A 13,632-nucleotide genomic window follows, 5' to 3' on the forward strand; every position below is an offset into this window, starting at 1 on the left:
CCTCTCTGGTCCACCACCCTCTCTGCTCCACCACCCTCTCAGCTCCCTCCCTCTCTGGTACACCACACTCTCTGCTGCACCACCCTCTCTGCTGCACCACCCTCTCTGCTCCACCACCCTCTCAGCTCCCTCCCTCTCGGCTCTGCCACCCTCTCTGCGCCACCACCCTCTCGGCTCCGCCACCCTCTCTGCTCCACCACCTTCTGTACTCCACCACCTTCTGTACTCCACCACCTTCTGTACTCCGCCACCTTCTGTACTCCGCCACCCTCTCGGCTCCACCACCTTCTGTACTCCGCCACCTTCTGTACTCCACCACCCTCTCTGCTCCGCCACCCTCTCAGTTCCACCACCTTCTCTGCTCCACCACCCTCTCGGCTCCACCACCCTCTCGGCTCCCTCCCTCGCTGTCTTTCTCCTTCTTTTAACCTCAGAGCCATTAGAGGCATTTGACATGAGCGTTTTAAATAGAATTGTTGCGAGCACCAAGTCTGCATGAGCTCCAGTTGTGCTGCTGGTAGTGGGGGTGGTGGTGGTGGTGGTGGTGGTGGTTTTGGCGCTCCAGATAAAACCAGGGACAGGATCAGACTAGAGCCACAGTGCAGACTACTAAGTCATCATCTTGGCCCTTGCAGGTTCAATCGGGGGATTGATCCAGATCTAGCTAGTCCACTTTATCTCTGTAAGAAGCAGTTATGCTTTTGGGCTTCTTTTTCTAAAAGTCCTCGCTGTATAAGAGTGTGTAGCTCTGCATGTTTTCTCTGTGCAGGGAGGACACACTGGGATTTTAATTTGGGGGGGTACGGAGTTCATGTCCCGGAACAAGTTAAGGGGAAAACCCAAGACTTTTCCCCAGGAAACAGATGTTTGTGTCCCGACAGTACAACTTAAAAACATTGTTGTGTTTCACAAAAAGATGTGATGGACGATTGCCAAAAAACCCTCAAGGGCTTAATAAGTGGAAATCTCCATGGAAACAATTATATTGAACAATTTAAAAACATTCATATATTATGTAAAAAATTTAAGAAATTTAAATTCTTTGTGTAAAACAATTTAAAATTACATTTTTAGCACAAACTAATTTGGAAAATTCAGACAACTTAGGAGCAACGATTTGACTCTCTGTTTAAACTGTTCTTTAGAAACCTTAATTAGTGAATTGGGAAGACTGGTCCATATCTTTGACCCTCTGTACAATAATATATATATATATATACACTATAATAATAATATAATATATGTCTGTATAATACACTAAACTGCGTTTGAGTCGTACGAGAGTAGGGAGGCCTAATAAGACACCTACCATGAGTTGGATACTGGTGAAATTCATTATTAAAAGTACAAATATTCCAAAAGTTCTCTGGAAATAACTTTTTTACATAGCTGTAAACGACAATTTGAAGATGATTCACTTATTAAACACTAAGAATACTTGCCTGAGCAAACAAGGACTGGTGTTTTAATCCAAACCAAAACCTTTAATGTTATCCTAAGTGGTCGTTATGGTGTCATGGATGCAGGATGGCCAAGTAAGGCTGGGCGATATGGAGAAAAACCAGGTTTGATTATATTTCTGACCAAATACATCAATATCGATACTGCGACAATATTGTGGGATTGGCAAGTGTTACTTTCACAAAATAATTTCACAATAAGATTTTCAGATATATAAAGTAATGTAGATATAACCACATAACCATGTGGATATGACCCCTTAGGACCATGCACCCGTGTGCCGGGTGCATGGTCCTAAGGGGTCTAAAGGACTACTACGTCATTGACTTTAGACCAGGTTTTTGTTGGTCAACGGCACAATCACTCTCTGCTGCCTCAAGAAAGCAAAACGCCCTGAATGCACCTGAACACACCTCCCTGTAAGACGAGCACGCCCTCAATGCACCTGAACACACCTCCCTGTGAGACCAACACACCCTGAATGCACCTGAACACACCTCCCTGTAAGACCAGCATGCCCTGAATGCACCTGAACACACCTCCCTGTGAGACCAGCACGCCCAGAATGCACCTGAACACACCTCCCTGTAAAACCAGCACGCCCAGAATGCACCTGAACACACCTCCCTATGAGACCAGCACGGCCAGAATGCACCTGAACACACCTCCCTGTAAGACCTGCAAGCCCAGAATGCACCTGAACACACCTCCCTGTAAGACCAGCACGCCCAGAATGCACCTGAACACACCTCCCTGTAAGACCAGCACGCCCAGAATGCACCTGAACACACCTCCCTGTAAGACCAGCATGCCCAGAATGCACCTGAACACACCTCCCTGTAAGACTATGACCCTGGGGATGTTTTATACATGCATGCACTGGACAGTATACCAGGGATCTGAGATTTATCACCGGTCTTAAAGACCGCGCTCACCATTGTGAACTGTATGAATGCGTTGGATGGTCTCCTCTATCTACACAGAGACTTCAACACTGGCATATCTTCATATACAAGGCTATTTTAGGTCTTCTGACCTCTAGCAGTGTAAAAAGTATTGGTACTTCTAATCCTTGTTCCCAGGATCTTTTCCTTCCGTCTGTTCCAGAGGTTAGAACTGAGCTGGGGGAAAAGGCGTTTAAGTTTCCTGCTCCCTTTACCTGGAACAAGTTACAGAAACCCATGAAACGTAGTGGGCGGTCTCATTGGTGGCTTTTGAGGGGACGTTGGATTGACTTGTAGGTCGCCACATCTGGCTGCAGATGTTTTGCCTGATGTGTTCAGGACTGGGGTGGACTTTGAGGGACTTGTTGTTTGAGTTGCTTTATGTTTTTAGAGTTTTTTGTGTATTCAGGGTTTATAAGTATGTGTGGTTGTGCTGCTGCCCATCTTTCACACTAATGAAAAAGACATTTTTAATATCAATGAGTCTCTTCTTGGTTAATTCTTATGTTGTCCTCGCTGGTCAAAAATGGACAAAAAATGACATTTTCCTGCCTTTTTTTATTTTTTTTATTTTTATTTTTCACTACCACCACTTTACTACCACTAGTTTTACAGTATTTTGGGAATTCATGGTCAATAACCCTCATTTCTATTGAACTGTACCTAATATTTAAGTCAAAACAGCCGAAATTACAAATTATTTGGACTAATAGTTAACATCAGTGAAACGTACAGGTGAGTTTTATCAGAAAAGAAAGGGATCAATAGTATTTGCAAACAGCGTTGGAAGGAATCCAATCTATTTTTGTGGTAATTTGGTTAAAAAGAAACTCAAATTTCAGATAGAATTTTTTTTAAAGGGGTCAAATTTGACCCGAGGACAACAGGAGGGTTACAAAAGGTAAATACCAAAATAAAAAATAATATTAAAAAGTTTGAGACGCTATCTAGCCTCTAGATATCATGCTATCTATATAATATCCATATATTGCCCAGGCCTGCTGTATAGACCGCTTAACTTAGCTGTCATGTGACCATCCCGCAGTAGCCTTTATTTTGTAGGATATCACAGGAAGTGTTGTGCATAAAGTCACACATAAGATCATATAAAGCCGTTCATTTGAATGCGTTACTACGTTTAATCTTCAAGACCGTCACCGATTTGGCCAAACCTTTATTTACTTTTTATTTTAGAAGTAAAAGAACGTCAAACGTGTGCAATAGGTCTGTAAGTGCGTGCAACCCTAACGTGGTGTATCATTTCTGCTCCGCGTAGGTGGATTTTCATTGGCCATCTGATTAGAGCTGGTCTAACATTAATCCTCCATCCAGCCCATAGTGGCTTAAGTTGGTGTTTCCCCGCTGATTGGCAGCGTGTCCGTGTACACTGTTATTGGATAAAGGGCAAAACAACATTTTAATTAGGTAATAGGAGAGAGAGAAAACAAACCGTGCATTTAAGTTTTCAATTAACCCAATTATGGGTAAATGGGTGAACAGCCAGAGACACAAAAGGAGCTATGTTTCTGGCAACGGTCGCCTTTACTGTTGCACTCAGGCTTCTTTCACATCTCCGAGGGTTTTTTTTCTCATGATTTTGTGCCTCCATTTCAGATCTCAGTGGGGATCCCAAACAAAGCCGACGGAATCTGCACATGTACTCCAGAGAAATTATGCTAATGACGGGAAAACAACAAAAAAGAACCTTATCGGGACGCTCCATTCCCCTGAGCTCCAGATTAAAAACTCATTCATTTGTTAAATATTTGACACATCTATGCTTGAGCTTTGAGTTTAGGGATTTGCAGAGTACTTCATATCAACTTGTGTGGGAGAAATGCCCCCCCCACCCCTCCCTATACTGTCACAGACAACCTGGCACATTTACAGAGGCCAGACAAATGCGTGCATGTGCATACGAACACCGATTCCCATGTAATGTGCTCTGAGCCTCCGAGCAGACGAGTCTTTGTTCATGCAGCACTAATGTTTTTTATTGGGGCTTATTGGCTCACTACAAAGGCTCTTAGACGTCTTAAACAACATTTCACTGTCCTTATTATAACAAAGACAATGTATTTCAATTCAATTTATTTATAGTATCAATTCATAACAAGAGTTATCTCAAGACACTATACGGATAGACCACACTCCAGAATTTACAAGGACCCAACAGGTCTAGTAGTCTCCTCCAGAGCAAGCAACAGTGCGACAGTGGCGAGGAAAAACTTCCTTTTAGGCCGAAACCTCGGTCAGACCCAGGCTCTTGGTAGGTGGTGTGCATCTTCAGCTTTGGGAAATATTTTTCACCATTTTATTGACCAAACAACTAATCGTCAATCGAGAAAATAAACAGATTAATTAACAATAAGAATTATTGAATAAATTGCAGCCATTTCCACCCCTGGCCCGCCAGGTGTTGACCAACAGGTGTTGACCTAGAAGACCAAGTACCACTACAGCTACCGCATTAAATCCGCTAATTCCTTCATGCTGAGTTGTGTCCACATACTGCAACTATACTGGAGCCCCTTGAATATTTCTAACACATTGGTTTAGCATGTCTACAAGACCTAGACGGGCGGAAAGCATAAAGGAGGGACGAGTGGAAACATGGGAGAAGTGATGCAGCAGGGCACAAAGCCATTACGCCTACCCCGAACATAATTCACAGGGTACAAAGCAGCTTTACAGCTTCATTCCTGGATAAGAGTACAAGGAGTGCAAGGGGGGGGGGGGGGGGGGGGGGGGGGGGGGGGGGGGGGGGCAGATTTTGTGTGGGGGGATTTGGGGAAGGGAGGGGGGGCGGCATAATTAGATGATCACAAAACTGTACCAGCGGCTCAGTTTTCACTCTGTGGTCCAAATTACAAACCGTCATATTTTTTAAGTCATGCTGACATTCTTTGGTCCCCGGCAGCTGCCAAGAACAACCGAGGCCTGGGCTTGTCTTGGCGCCGGATCAAAAAGAAAGGACCCAGTCTCAGTCACACAGCAACTGAAAACATTTACACAGCTGGGACCCTCGAACCCTGAGGCTGCCCTGCCCCGCTGCAAGGACCTGCGCCGGGGCAATGGGAGAATGAGGGAGGTAGGTCAGGGAGGGGCGGGGCGGGGGACCAGGTGCTTCTGGGGAATGTAGGAGGTCCAATGATGGAGCAAAGGATAATGGCCGCAATGAGCTCACTGTTACTCACCCGCTGTTCCCCTTGGCCCCAAAAGTCATGTTTACCTCCGCCCCCGTTTTGATGAAATGCCCCCAAGAGTGTAAGCACAAAACAACGATAAAGCCCAGTTTAGAACATGCATTTGCGACGAGACGAGTTGAAACTCGCAACTATTTGCAATGCGCCGGTCTGCAACGATTTAAAACCAGCCAATGAGACGACACCGTGTATCATCTCCACAGCCACGACGCTTTGTACTTCGCCTTAACTTTCAGGTTTCATTGGTCTAACTATGAGTGTAGATACCGTTAGCGATAGTAAGATACATCTGACAATTTGTAACAGACATAAAATTATTATGGATTATGGACCATTTTATGTTTATAGTTTGTAGGAAACATCTCTTACGTCATAAAACCAGCCTCTGGAGACTTCACCAGCTGACTTCTCTATTGGCTGTTGAAACAGGAGGCATCTCTTACGTCCTAAAACCAGCCTCTGGAGACTTCACCAGCTGACTTCTCTATTGGCTGTTGAAACAGGAAACATCTCTTACGTCCTAAAACCAGCCTCTGGAGACTTCACAAGGCGACTTTTCTATTGGCTGTTGAAACAGGAGACGTCTCATACGTCCTAAAACCAGCCTCTGGAGACTTTACCAGCTGACTTCTCTATTGGCTTTTGAAACAGGAGACGTCTCTGACGTCCTAAAACCAGCCTCTGGAGACTCCACCAGCTGACTTCGCTATTGTCTGTTGAAACAGGTAATGTCTCTGACGTCCTAAAACCAGCTTCTGGAGACTCGACCAGCTCAGTCTCTATTGGCTGTAGAAACAGGAGACGTCTCAAACGTCCTAAAACCAGCCTCTGGAGACTTCACCAGCTGACTTCTCTATTGGCTGTAGAAACAAGAGACGTCTCATTTCCTAAAACCAGCCTCTGGAGACTCGACCAGCTCAGTCTCTATTGGCTGTAGAAACAGGAGACGTCTCATTTCCTAAAACCAGCCTCTGGAGACTGGACCAGCTCACACTCTATTGGTTGTAGAAACAGGAGACGTCTCTTACGTCCTAAAACCAGCCTCTGGAGACCCCTCCAGCTGACCTTCGCTATTGGCTGTAGAAACAGGAGATGTCTCTTATTTCCTAAAGCCAGCCTCTGGAGACTCCACCAGTTGAGTCGCAGTGACACCATCAGCTGTTCTGTCTTCTTGCGACTCTTTGGTCTGAACAGGGCGTTAGAAACCCGTAGACAACCACAGGTTCATGCAGACATTCAGTCATGCAGGCAGCGATAAGGCTTTCTTCCCGACATCCGTGGTTGGGACTAGGCTCATGTGCCTAGGGCTGCAACTAACTTATTTCATTGTTGATTAATCTGTTGATTATGACAAATGACAAAATGGTGAAAAAAAGGGCAAATCAGTGTTTCCTAAAACCAAAGATGGCGTCCTCAAATGTCTTTTTTGTCCACAACTTAGATAATCATGTTTAATGTCACAGAGGAGAGAAGAAACTAGAACTTATTCACATTTAACATACTGATAGAGAAGTTTTACTTTTTTATTAAGAACAATTATCAAAATAGTTGGCGATTAATTAAATAGTTGAGAACTAGTTGATTGATCTTTGCAGCTGTACATGCGTCTCTTATGGGAAGTGCTTCTGTTTGATAAGCTGCGTTTGTGTGTTATGCGGCGATTCAACTAGACTTCTCGACTGTATTCATCATCATGAGATATAGTCATAGATAAAGTCTGCACCGCACTGCATGCAGCAGCATATGAACTAAATACCAGATGAGCTACACTTTTTATGCGTACATTCATAAATATGCCAGATGTTTGCTTTAATGCCATTTGTGGAGAATTTCGACTCCATCCCAGATTGCTTTAAAGCGCATTGGAAAACCATCATAATGAAATATAATATTGCTTTCCTCTGGCTCTCTGCACAGATCAACACAGGAGGTGGACTCACATACACCTGTCATGATCAGCACTGAAAAGCACAGAGCTAAAGTGAGAAAAGCTAAATTGTACTCTCTAAACTGAACTTGATTGCTTTAGCACATGAGTGCATTCTTAAAGAAAGGCCTTGGGAGGAGAGGTCAACAAGAATCTGGATTTCGCATCAAAGCAGCCCTCCTTTTACCGCTGTTCTCATGAACCACACTGTAAGTCCCAATGTCTAAGAAACCTTAAGCACTGTAATTTGTAAGAATTCCACATTTGTTCTGCTGGATGCAACACACTGAGTGCTGCTGTACAACAACACACTGACTGCTGTGTACAACAACACACTAACTGCTGTGTACAACAACACACTAACTGCTGTGTACAACAACACACTGACTGCTGCTGTACAACAACACACTGACTGCTGCTGTATAACAACACACTGACTGCTGCTGTACAACAACACACTGACTGCTGCTGTATAACAACACACTGACTGCTGCTGTACAACAACACACTGACCTCTGCTGTAGAAGAACGTGGTGGGTCGTGTAGGGAAGTGATCTGGGTGGATGTTTAGCTTCACACTTCAAAACAGGAAGCGTCACCCCAGAAACACGTGCTCCTTGGGAGGATATAGGTGTGCAAAATATATTGACTCAATATTGTTATATATCAAAACTGTTGCAATAAGTACGCAGTATTTGGTTTATTTTGTGGAGCGCTGCGTCCCGTCCGTTGGCTGTGCAGCTTAGTCGCGTTTTGATTAATTTTGATTCACTTGAAACGCTTTAATGATCATTTTATTGGCCAGTTACCGTGCCACGTGCACCAAGATGTGCCTCAACGTCAGCCCACGGGTTGCTGGTTATCACCAAATATACCAAATATAACACCAAAAGACGGGCAAACTAAAACATAAGTAGACAGGCAATTGAAAACCATAACTGCTGGAACCCGATAACGGATGAAGATAGATCAATGGATGGATGGATGTTATTCTTTTCAATTACTTGTCTACCAATGTTTCATTTTGTCCGTCTGTTGGTGTTATTTGGGTATATTTGGTGATAACCAACAGTGATACAACAACCGTATCATACGCATTGGTGTGCACACATGTCCATCCTATCTCATATGGACCCGTTCATGAGAACATGTTGCAGTACCAAACCCTAATGACGGGGGTTCAGGTTCAAGTCTAGGTTTTAATAGTACCCATCTGGAATCCAATCCAGGTGAGTGGGGAGAAGGGTTAGGGGAGACTTCTGTATGGAGAAGAAAGGTAGTGTTTAAGTGATGGTTGTAGGGGGAGGGGGGGGGGGGGGGGGGGGGGGGGGGGGGGGAGCGATGAATCCAAGGTTGTCTTGACCCCTCGTGACCCCGTCCCCAGCAGTAACTCTGAAACCCCAGAGGAGCAATGACATCACTCCCTCATTCCAAGACAGAGAATCAAAGCCAACTCTCTCTCTCTCTAACACACACACACACACACACACACACACACACACACACACACACACACACACACACACACACACACACACACACAAAACTATTAGACCCCATTTCTAATGTGTGTACGTGCATGTGACCATTCACCGCCATGGAAACAAGAGAAGAAATGGGTGGGAGCTCCTAAGTAGAACCAGATTTGACTTTTCAGGCATACATGCCCACCGTTTCTTTCATGCCTGATCTCCTCGTGAAAGCTGCTCCTGTGAAAAGCCTTTCTCAGACGTATGAACTGACATGACCGTGACCTATCGCTTCAAACACCTTATAACTTTTTCCCCTTACCTATGTTTCCACAGTTAATCCTATGAAAAATAGGCACACAGTGTGTCATGATTTACGATAGCAAAAAGTGAGAAGACTTAAATATCTCAACACCACAGACCACCGAACACAGAAGAAGTAATTCATCATCGTCTACGCAGGAGGCACTACAGGCCTATTGGACGGATATTTTACACATAATTGCTATATGTCATGTGCTCTTTTTGCTCCAATGGAGACGTTCAGTACTGTTTTGAAAGTATAACAAAATGTATAAGGTAACATTGCTATTGTGACATGACTGAAATTCATGAATCAACACTTATTAACCACAAAAATAACATTATCAAGCCATTAGAAAGTGAGGATACATTACAATAACATAGGATTGTGGCCAAATTACTAAGGCCTCTAATTCCACGTAATGTATATACTCAAGCTAAGCATATTTCCCAAAATGTCAAAGAAAAAGCCTGGAGATAACTGATCAATAATCTGTTAAATTTAAGGTGAGCGTCAGACGTAAGTCTTTGATTTAATGAATTCAACTTGAACACGAACTCCGAAACAACAGAGCCAACTCTAAATGCTTTCCATGGTGTCATTCTCACTCTTTGCAGGTTAGATATGGAAGGACTATAATAAAAGAGCCTTAAAAATGGCAACGCGCTAATTGTATTGTACTATCTGATTGGTGTAATAGTGCTTTGCGGGTTATGTGGTGGGTAATAAAGTGACAGTGCGTTTAGCTCCAAATCATGCGGAAGACGCATGCTGAGCTGTCTGACGCTGGCAGAAAGGACTGCTCAATTAGGGAGCAGATTTAAGATGAGAGCGTTGATTCCCCAGCCCAATTAATTAGCACTAGAAGAGGAGAGGCAGCCAGAGAGCAGAGGAGAGATTTAGCCAGGAAGTGCCCACCAGGGACTCGCTCTCCTGCTCCTGCCTCCTCACCCTTTGCTCTTTTCCATGCTCTATTTCCCTCCTTCTCCTGCTTATTCTTTTATTCTTACACCAAGCTCCTCTGACTCCTAGTTCACCTTATGCTCTCCTTCTGTCATTAACAGTCTCGTAGAGGTGCAAGACTGCAATTTTATAGGCTGCTTTTGATTACACTGTGCTGTCCAATTTGTGGGTATTACAAATTCATAGTAAAGTGTTCTCATTAGGTAATTCTGTGGGAAACAATGCTGCCTCGAAATAATAATTTAAAAAAAAGGTTTGGCTAAAGATACAGCAAAAGAAGCTTGCTGTAAAACCCCTCCCATGCTCCGTCACTACAAACACGTTACGCAGCTGAGCATTGATTATGCTCACAGGACGTTTTGGTTTCAGTTCAAGTCACGATCTGAAGGATTAAGGACAAGATATCAGAAGGCCAAATTTCATAGCAATGTGTTTAAAATGATGCAAAAATGCATCTCATCTGATATCATACAGCCATAAAATTTGGATGTAGGATTTGTCGAATGTGAGCTGACTCACACCACTGAATATTTCACACACTGTAGGCACATATGAGTCATGCTTTAGTGAAATGCTGGCACAAGCAGATACATATATATATATGTTAATGACGTTTCATCTGACCGACACCACTTAACCCTGCATTAACTGATTATTTTGGGCCATAAAGTTGATATGGCTAATGTGTTAGCAAAGAGTGGCTACTTTAATTTACACAGCAGCAGATGCAGTACGTAGAAAAATTTGCATTTTGTTTAAAGTTGTCTGTCTGTGGACATCAGGTTAAGAACAGGAACTACATAATAAACATCTGAGAGGGTTTATACGACATGCAGAGTTCCTCAAGGCTTCATTCTGGGGCCTTCTCTGGTTCAAATGATGGAAAACATAAAAAATAAGTGCTATAATTGTGTGGACAACACACATATTCACATAATCATGTCACCAAGGGACCACGGTCCAATGCAAATACTCCGTAAGTCGGCTTGTGATGGCGCAGTGGATATGACTCAGGCCTTTGGTCTGGGAGATATGGGTTCGACTCCCACTGTGATCCATCGACCAATGTGTCCCTGAGCAAGACACTTAACCCCTAGGTGTGTAACCTCTGACATATACAGTGCAGCAGAAGTTGCTTTGAATAAAAGCATCAGCTAAATGACATGGAATCAACGATTGGATGTGCCAAAAATGTCTTCAATTAGACAAAACTGAAGTAGTTGTTGTTGGAACAGAGGAACAAGTTAAAAGTCAGCGATCAACTTTAATCTGAAATGTTAAAAACAAGAGACAAAGCCAGAGACTTAGCGTGGATTCAGACCTGAATTTCAACAATCAAATTAGCTTAATTCAAAAATTTGACATTAAGAATACATCATGGGTTAAAATACTTATTTCTCTGTAAGATTTGGAAAAACGTATCCATGTTTTTATGTTCAGTAGACACGACTACAGTAACGCTGTCTTTACAATGTATCGCAAACTACTAAACGTGTAGAATCGTCTAACTCAAAAAGTTTCGGACATCATATGTCACGTATTTATATTTCTTCATCATGAACACAAGCTGAAATTATTAATAGTGAGCTTCAGAGGAGTGACACGGTCTCGTCACTACGTTTGGTGCTTGACAGGTTGCATACAGCGGGGTCTCAAAACAGCAACATGCTGATGTTTCATTTTGAGTTTACACACACACACATGCTTAAAATCATAATTTGGAAACTGATCTTAATGCCTTCATTAGAAAACATTACAAAAAAAATCCAACCTTTAAGGACATCAATTTTCTTTATGAAAGATTAATGTGTTGTCAATGAATGTTCTTCCTTAACATATAACGGGCATATAAACAGACCTCTATGTTAAATTCCCATAGAGGCAGGCAGATTTTTATTTTTAAAAGGTCCCATGGCATGAAAATGTCCCTTTATGAGGATTTTTAACTGTAATATGAGGTTATGAGTTCCCCCCAGCCTGCCTATGGTCCCCCAGTGGCTATAAACTGAGCCATGGGGATCCTGCCCTGGCTTTGAGCCCCTTATGACCTCATAAGGGGCAAGATTCCTGATTGGCTTCATTATGAAACATTATTCATTCCCAAAGAAAACTGGTGTTTTTAAAGGTTGGATTTTTCCTCATTTTTTAATTAAGGCATTAAGATAAATTTCCAAAAGATTTTCTTTTTTATTCCTCTTTTCAGTCATCTGTAGCATGGGTGTGTAAACGTATGCAAACAGCAGTATATTAATTATTGCAAATTAAATAAGACATTTAAACCGGGAACATTGAGGTGCCAAAATAGCGGGTGCATAGGTAATGCCAAGGAGAGTTGTTTTATTATTCATCTTGAAATTAAAACTAAACCATCAAAACCAGCTCCTTCCATGCATGTACAATGCAATTAATGGTTCTTCTGCAGTCATCGGTGTCTATGTTGTCAGACCTGGTTCAGGTTTCATCAAAGCAGGCCATAGATTTGTTATGATAATGCTTTTCAGATTAGTTTATGATGATGCCAGACCTTTCCCTCGGGCTCGGAGCTGCACAATACACTGGAAACCGATTATTCGTGCCAGAAAAAAAAAAAAAATACCAATCTGCAGCATACATATTTATTATGGGACGCGGCCGATACCTGCGATGGTTTGTCAATAAGCAAGGGCTGTGAATATATTGTGTCTGGACCCATGACCCCGCCTGCTTGAATGTCAGATAACTTACACTATTACTGCCACAGGCCCGCCAGCCATCTATCAAAACACAGCCAAACGTCAATATGAGAGGCTCGTCCCCAAACTCTAAAAATTACCCTGGTTAGAGGGAGGAAAATAAAAACCAATCAATGTGTGGTCTGAAAGAAAGGGCCAGTCCTCACTGTGCTGTATGAATTTTTGATGCCTCGACTGCTTAAGCACCAGACTATCAATTACGAGATAAACAGGGTCTAGGTGATTGTTGTCATGGTGCACAGGGCTGCCGTCCAATTAGATTGCTCTCCGACTAATGTGTTAATATCTTACATAACTGGTGTTGGGGGCTATTGTTTTCTCCCTCTCTCAAATGCCAGGCTGATCCTTATGGAGACTAATATTACGCCATTAGCACGGTCTTATCTGGGCAAAGTAATATAGATATAATATATAGAAAATAACTGTATTACTCACAAACCCAGTCCCAGTGGACAGACAGACTATTTTCTGCACATTTCCTAATTTTAACTTTTTTTCCAGGTGCCACATTCGTTCCTCTTGTCAAGCCAAAAAATGTAATCAATAATGTTCCCGCTGCAGATCGCGTGATTGTTTTATGGGGGAATTATTTTCTCTTTTTAGTCACATAGTTGTGAAAAAGCTCG

General features: G+C 42.8%; 1 long non-coding RNA gene across 1 annotated transcript; it reads right to left on the minus strand.

The window, feature by feature from the left end:
- Positions 1-6,256: 6,256 nt before the first annotated feature.
- LOC117944278 lies at positions 6,257-6,771 on the minus strand. Its single transcript, XR_004656528.1, has 2 exons — positions 6,677-6,771; positions 6,257-6,312 (listed from the first exon to the last, which is right to left on the minus strand). It is a non-coding gene; the product is annotated as an uncharacterized LOC117944278 (long non-coding RNA).
- Between the last annotated feature and the right edge of the window lie 6,861 nt (positions 6,772-13,632).

Source organism: Etheostoma cragini, chromosome 5 (assembly GCF_013103735.1).
Source record: "Etheostoma cragini isolate CJK2018 chromosome 5, CSU_Ecrag_1.0, whole genome shotgun sequence".
Taxonomy (NCBI): Eukaryota; Metazoa; Chordata; class Actinopteri; order Perciformes; family Percidae; genus Etheostoma; species Etheostoma cragini.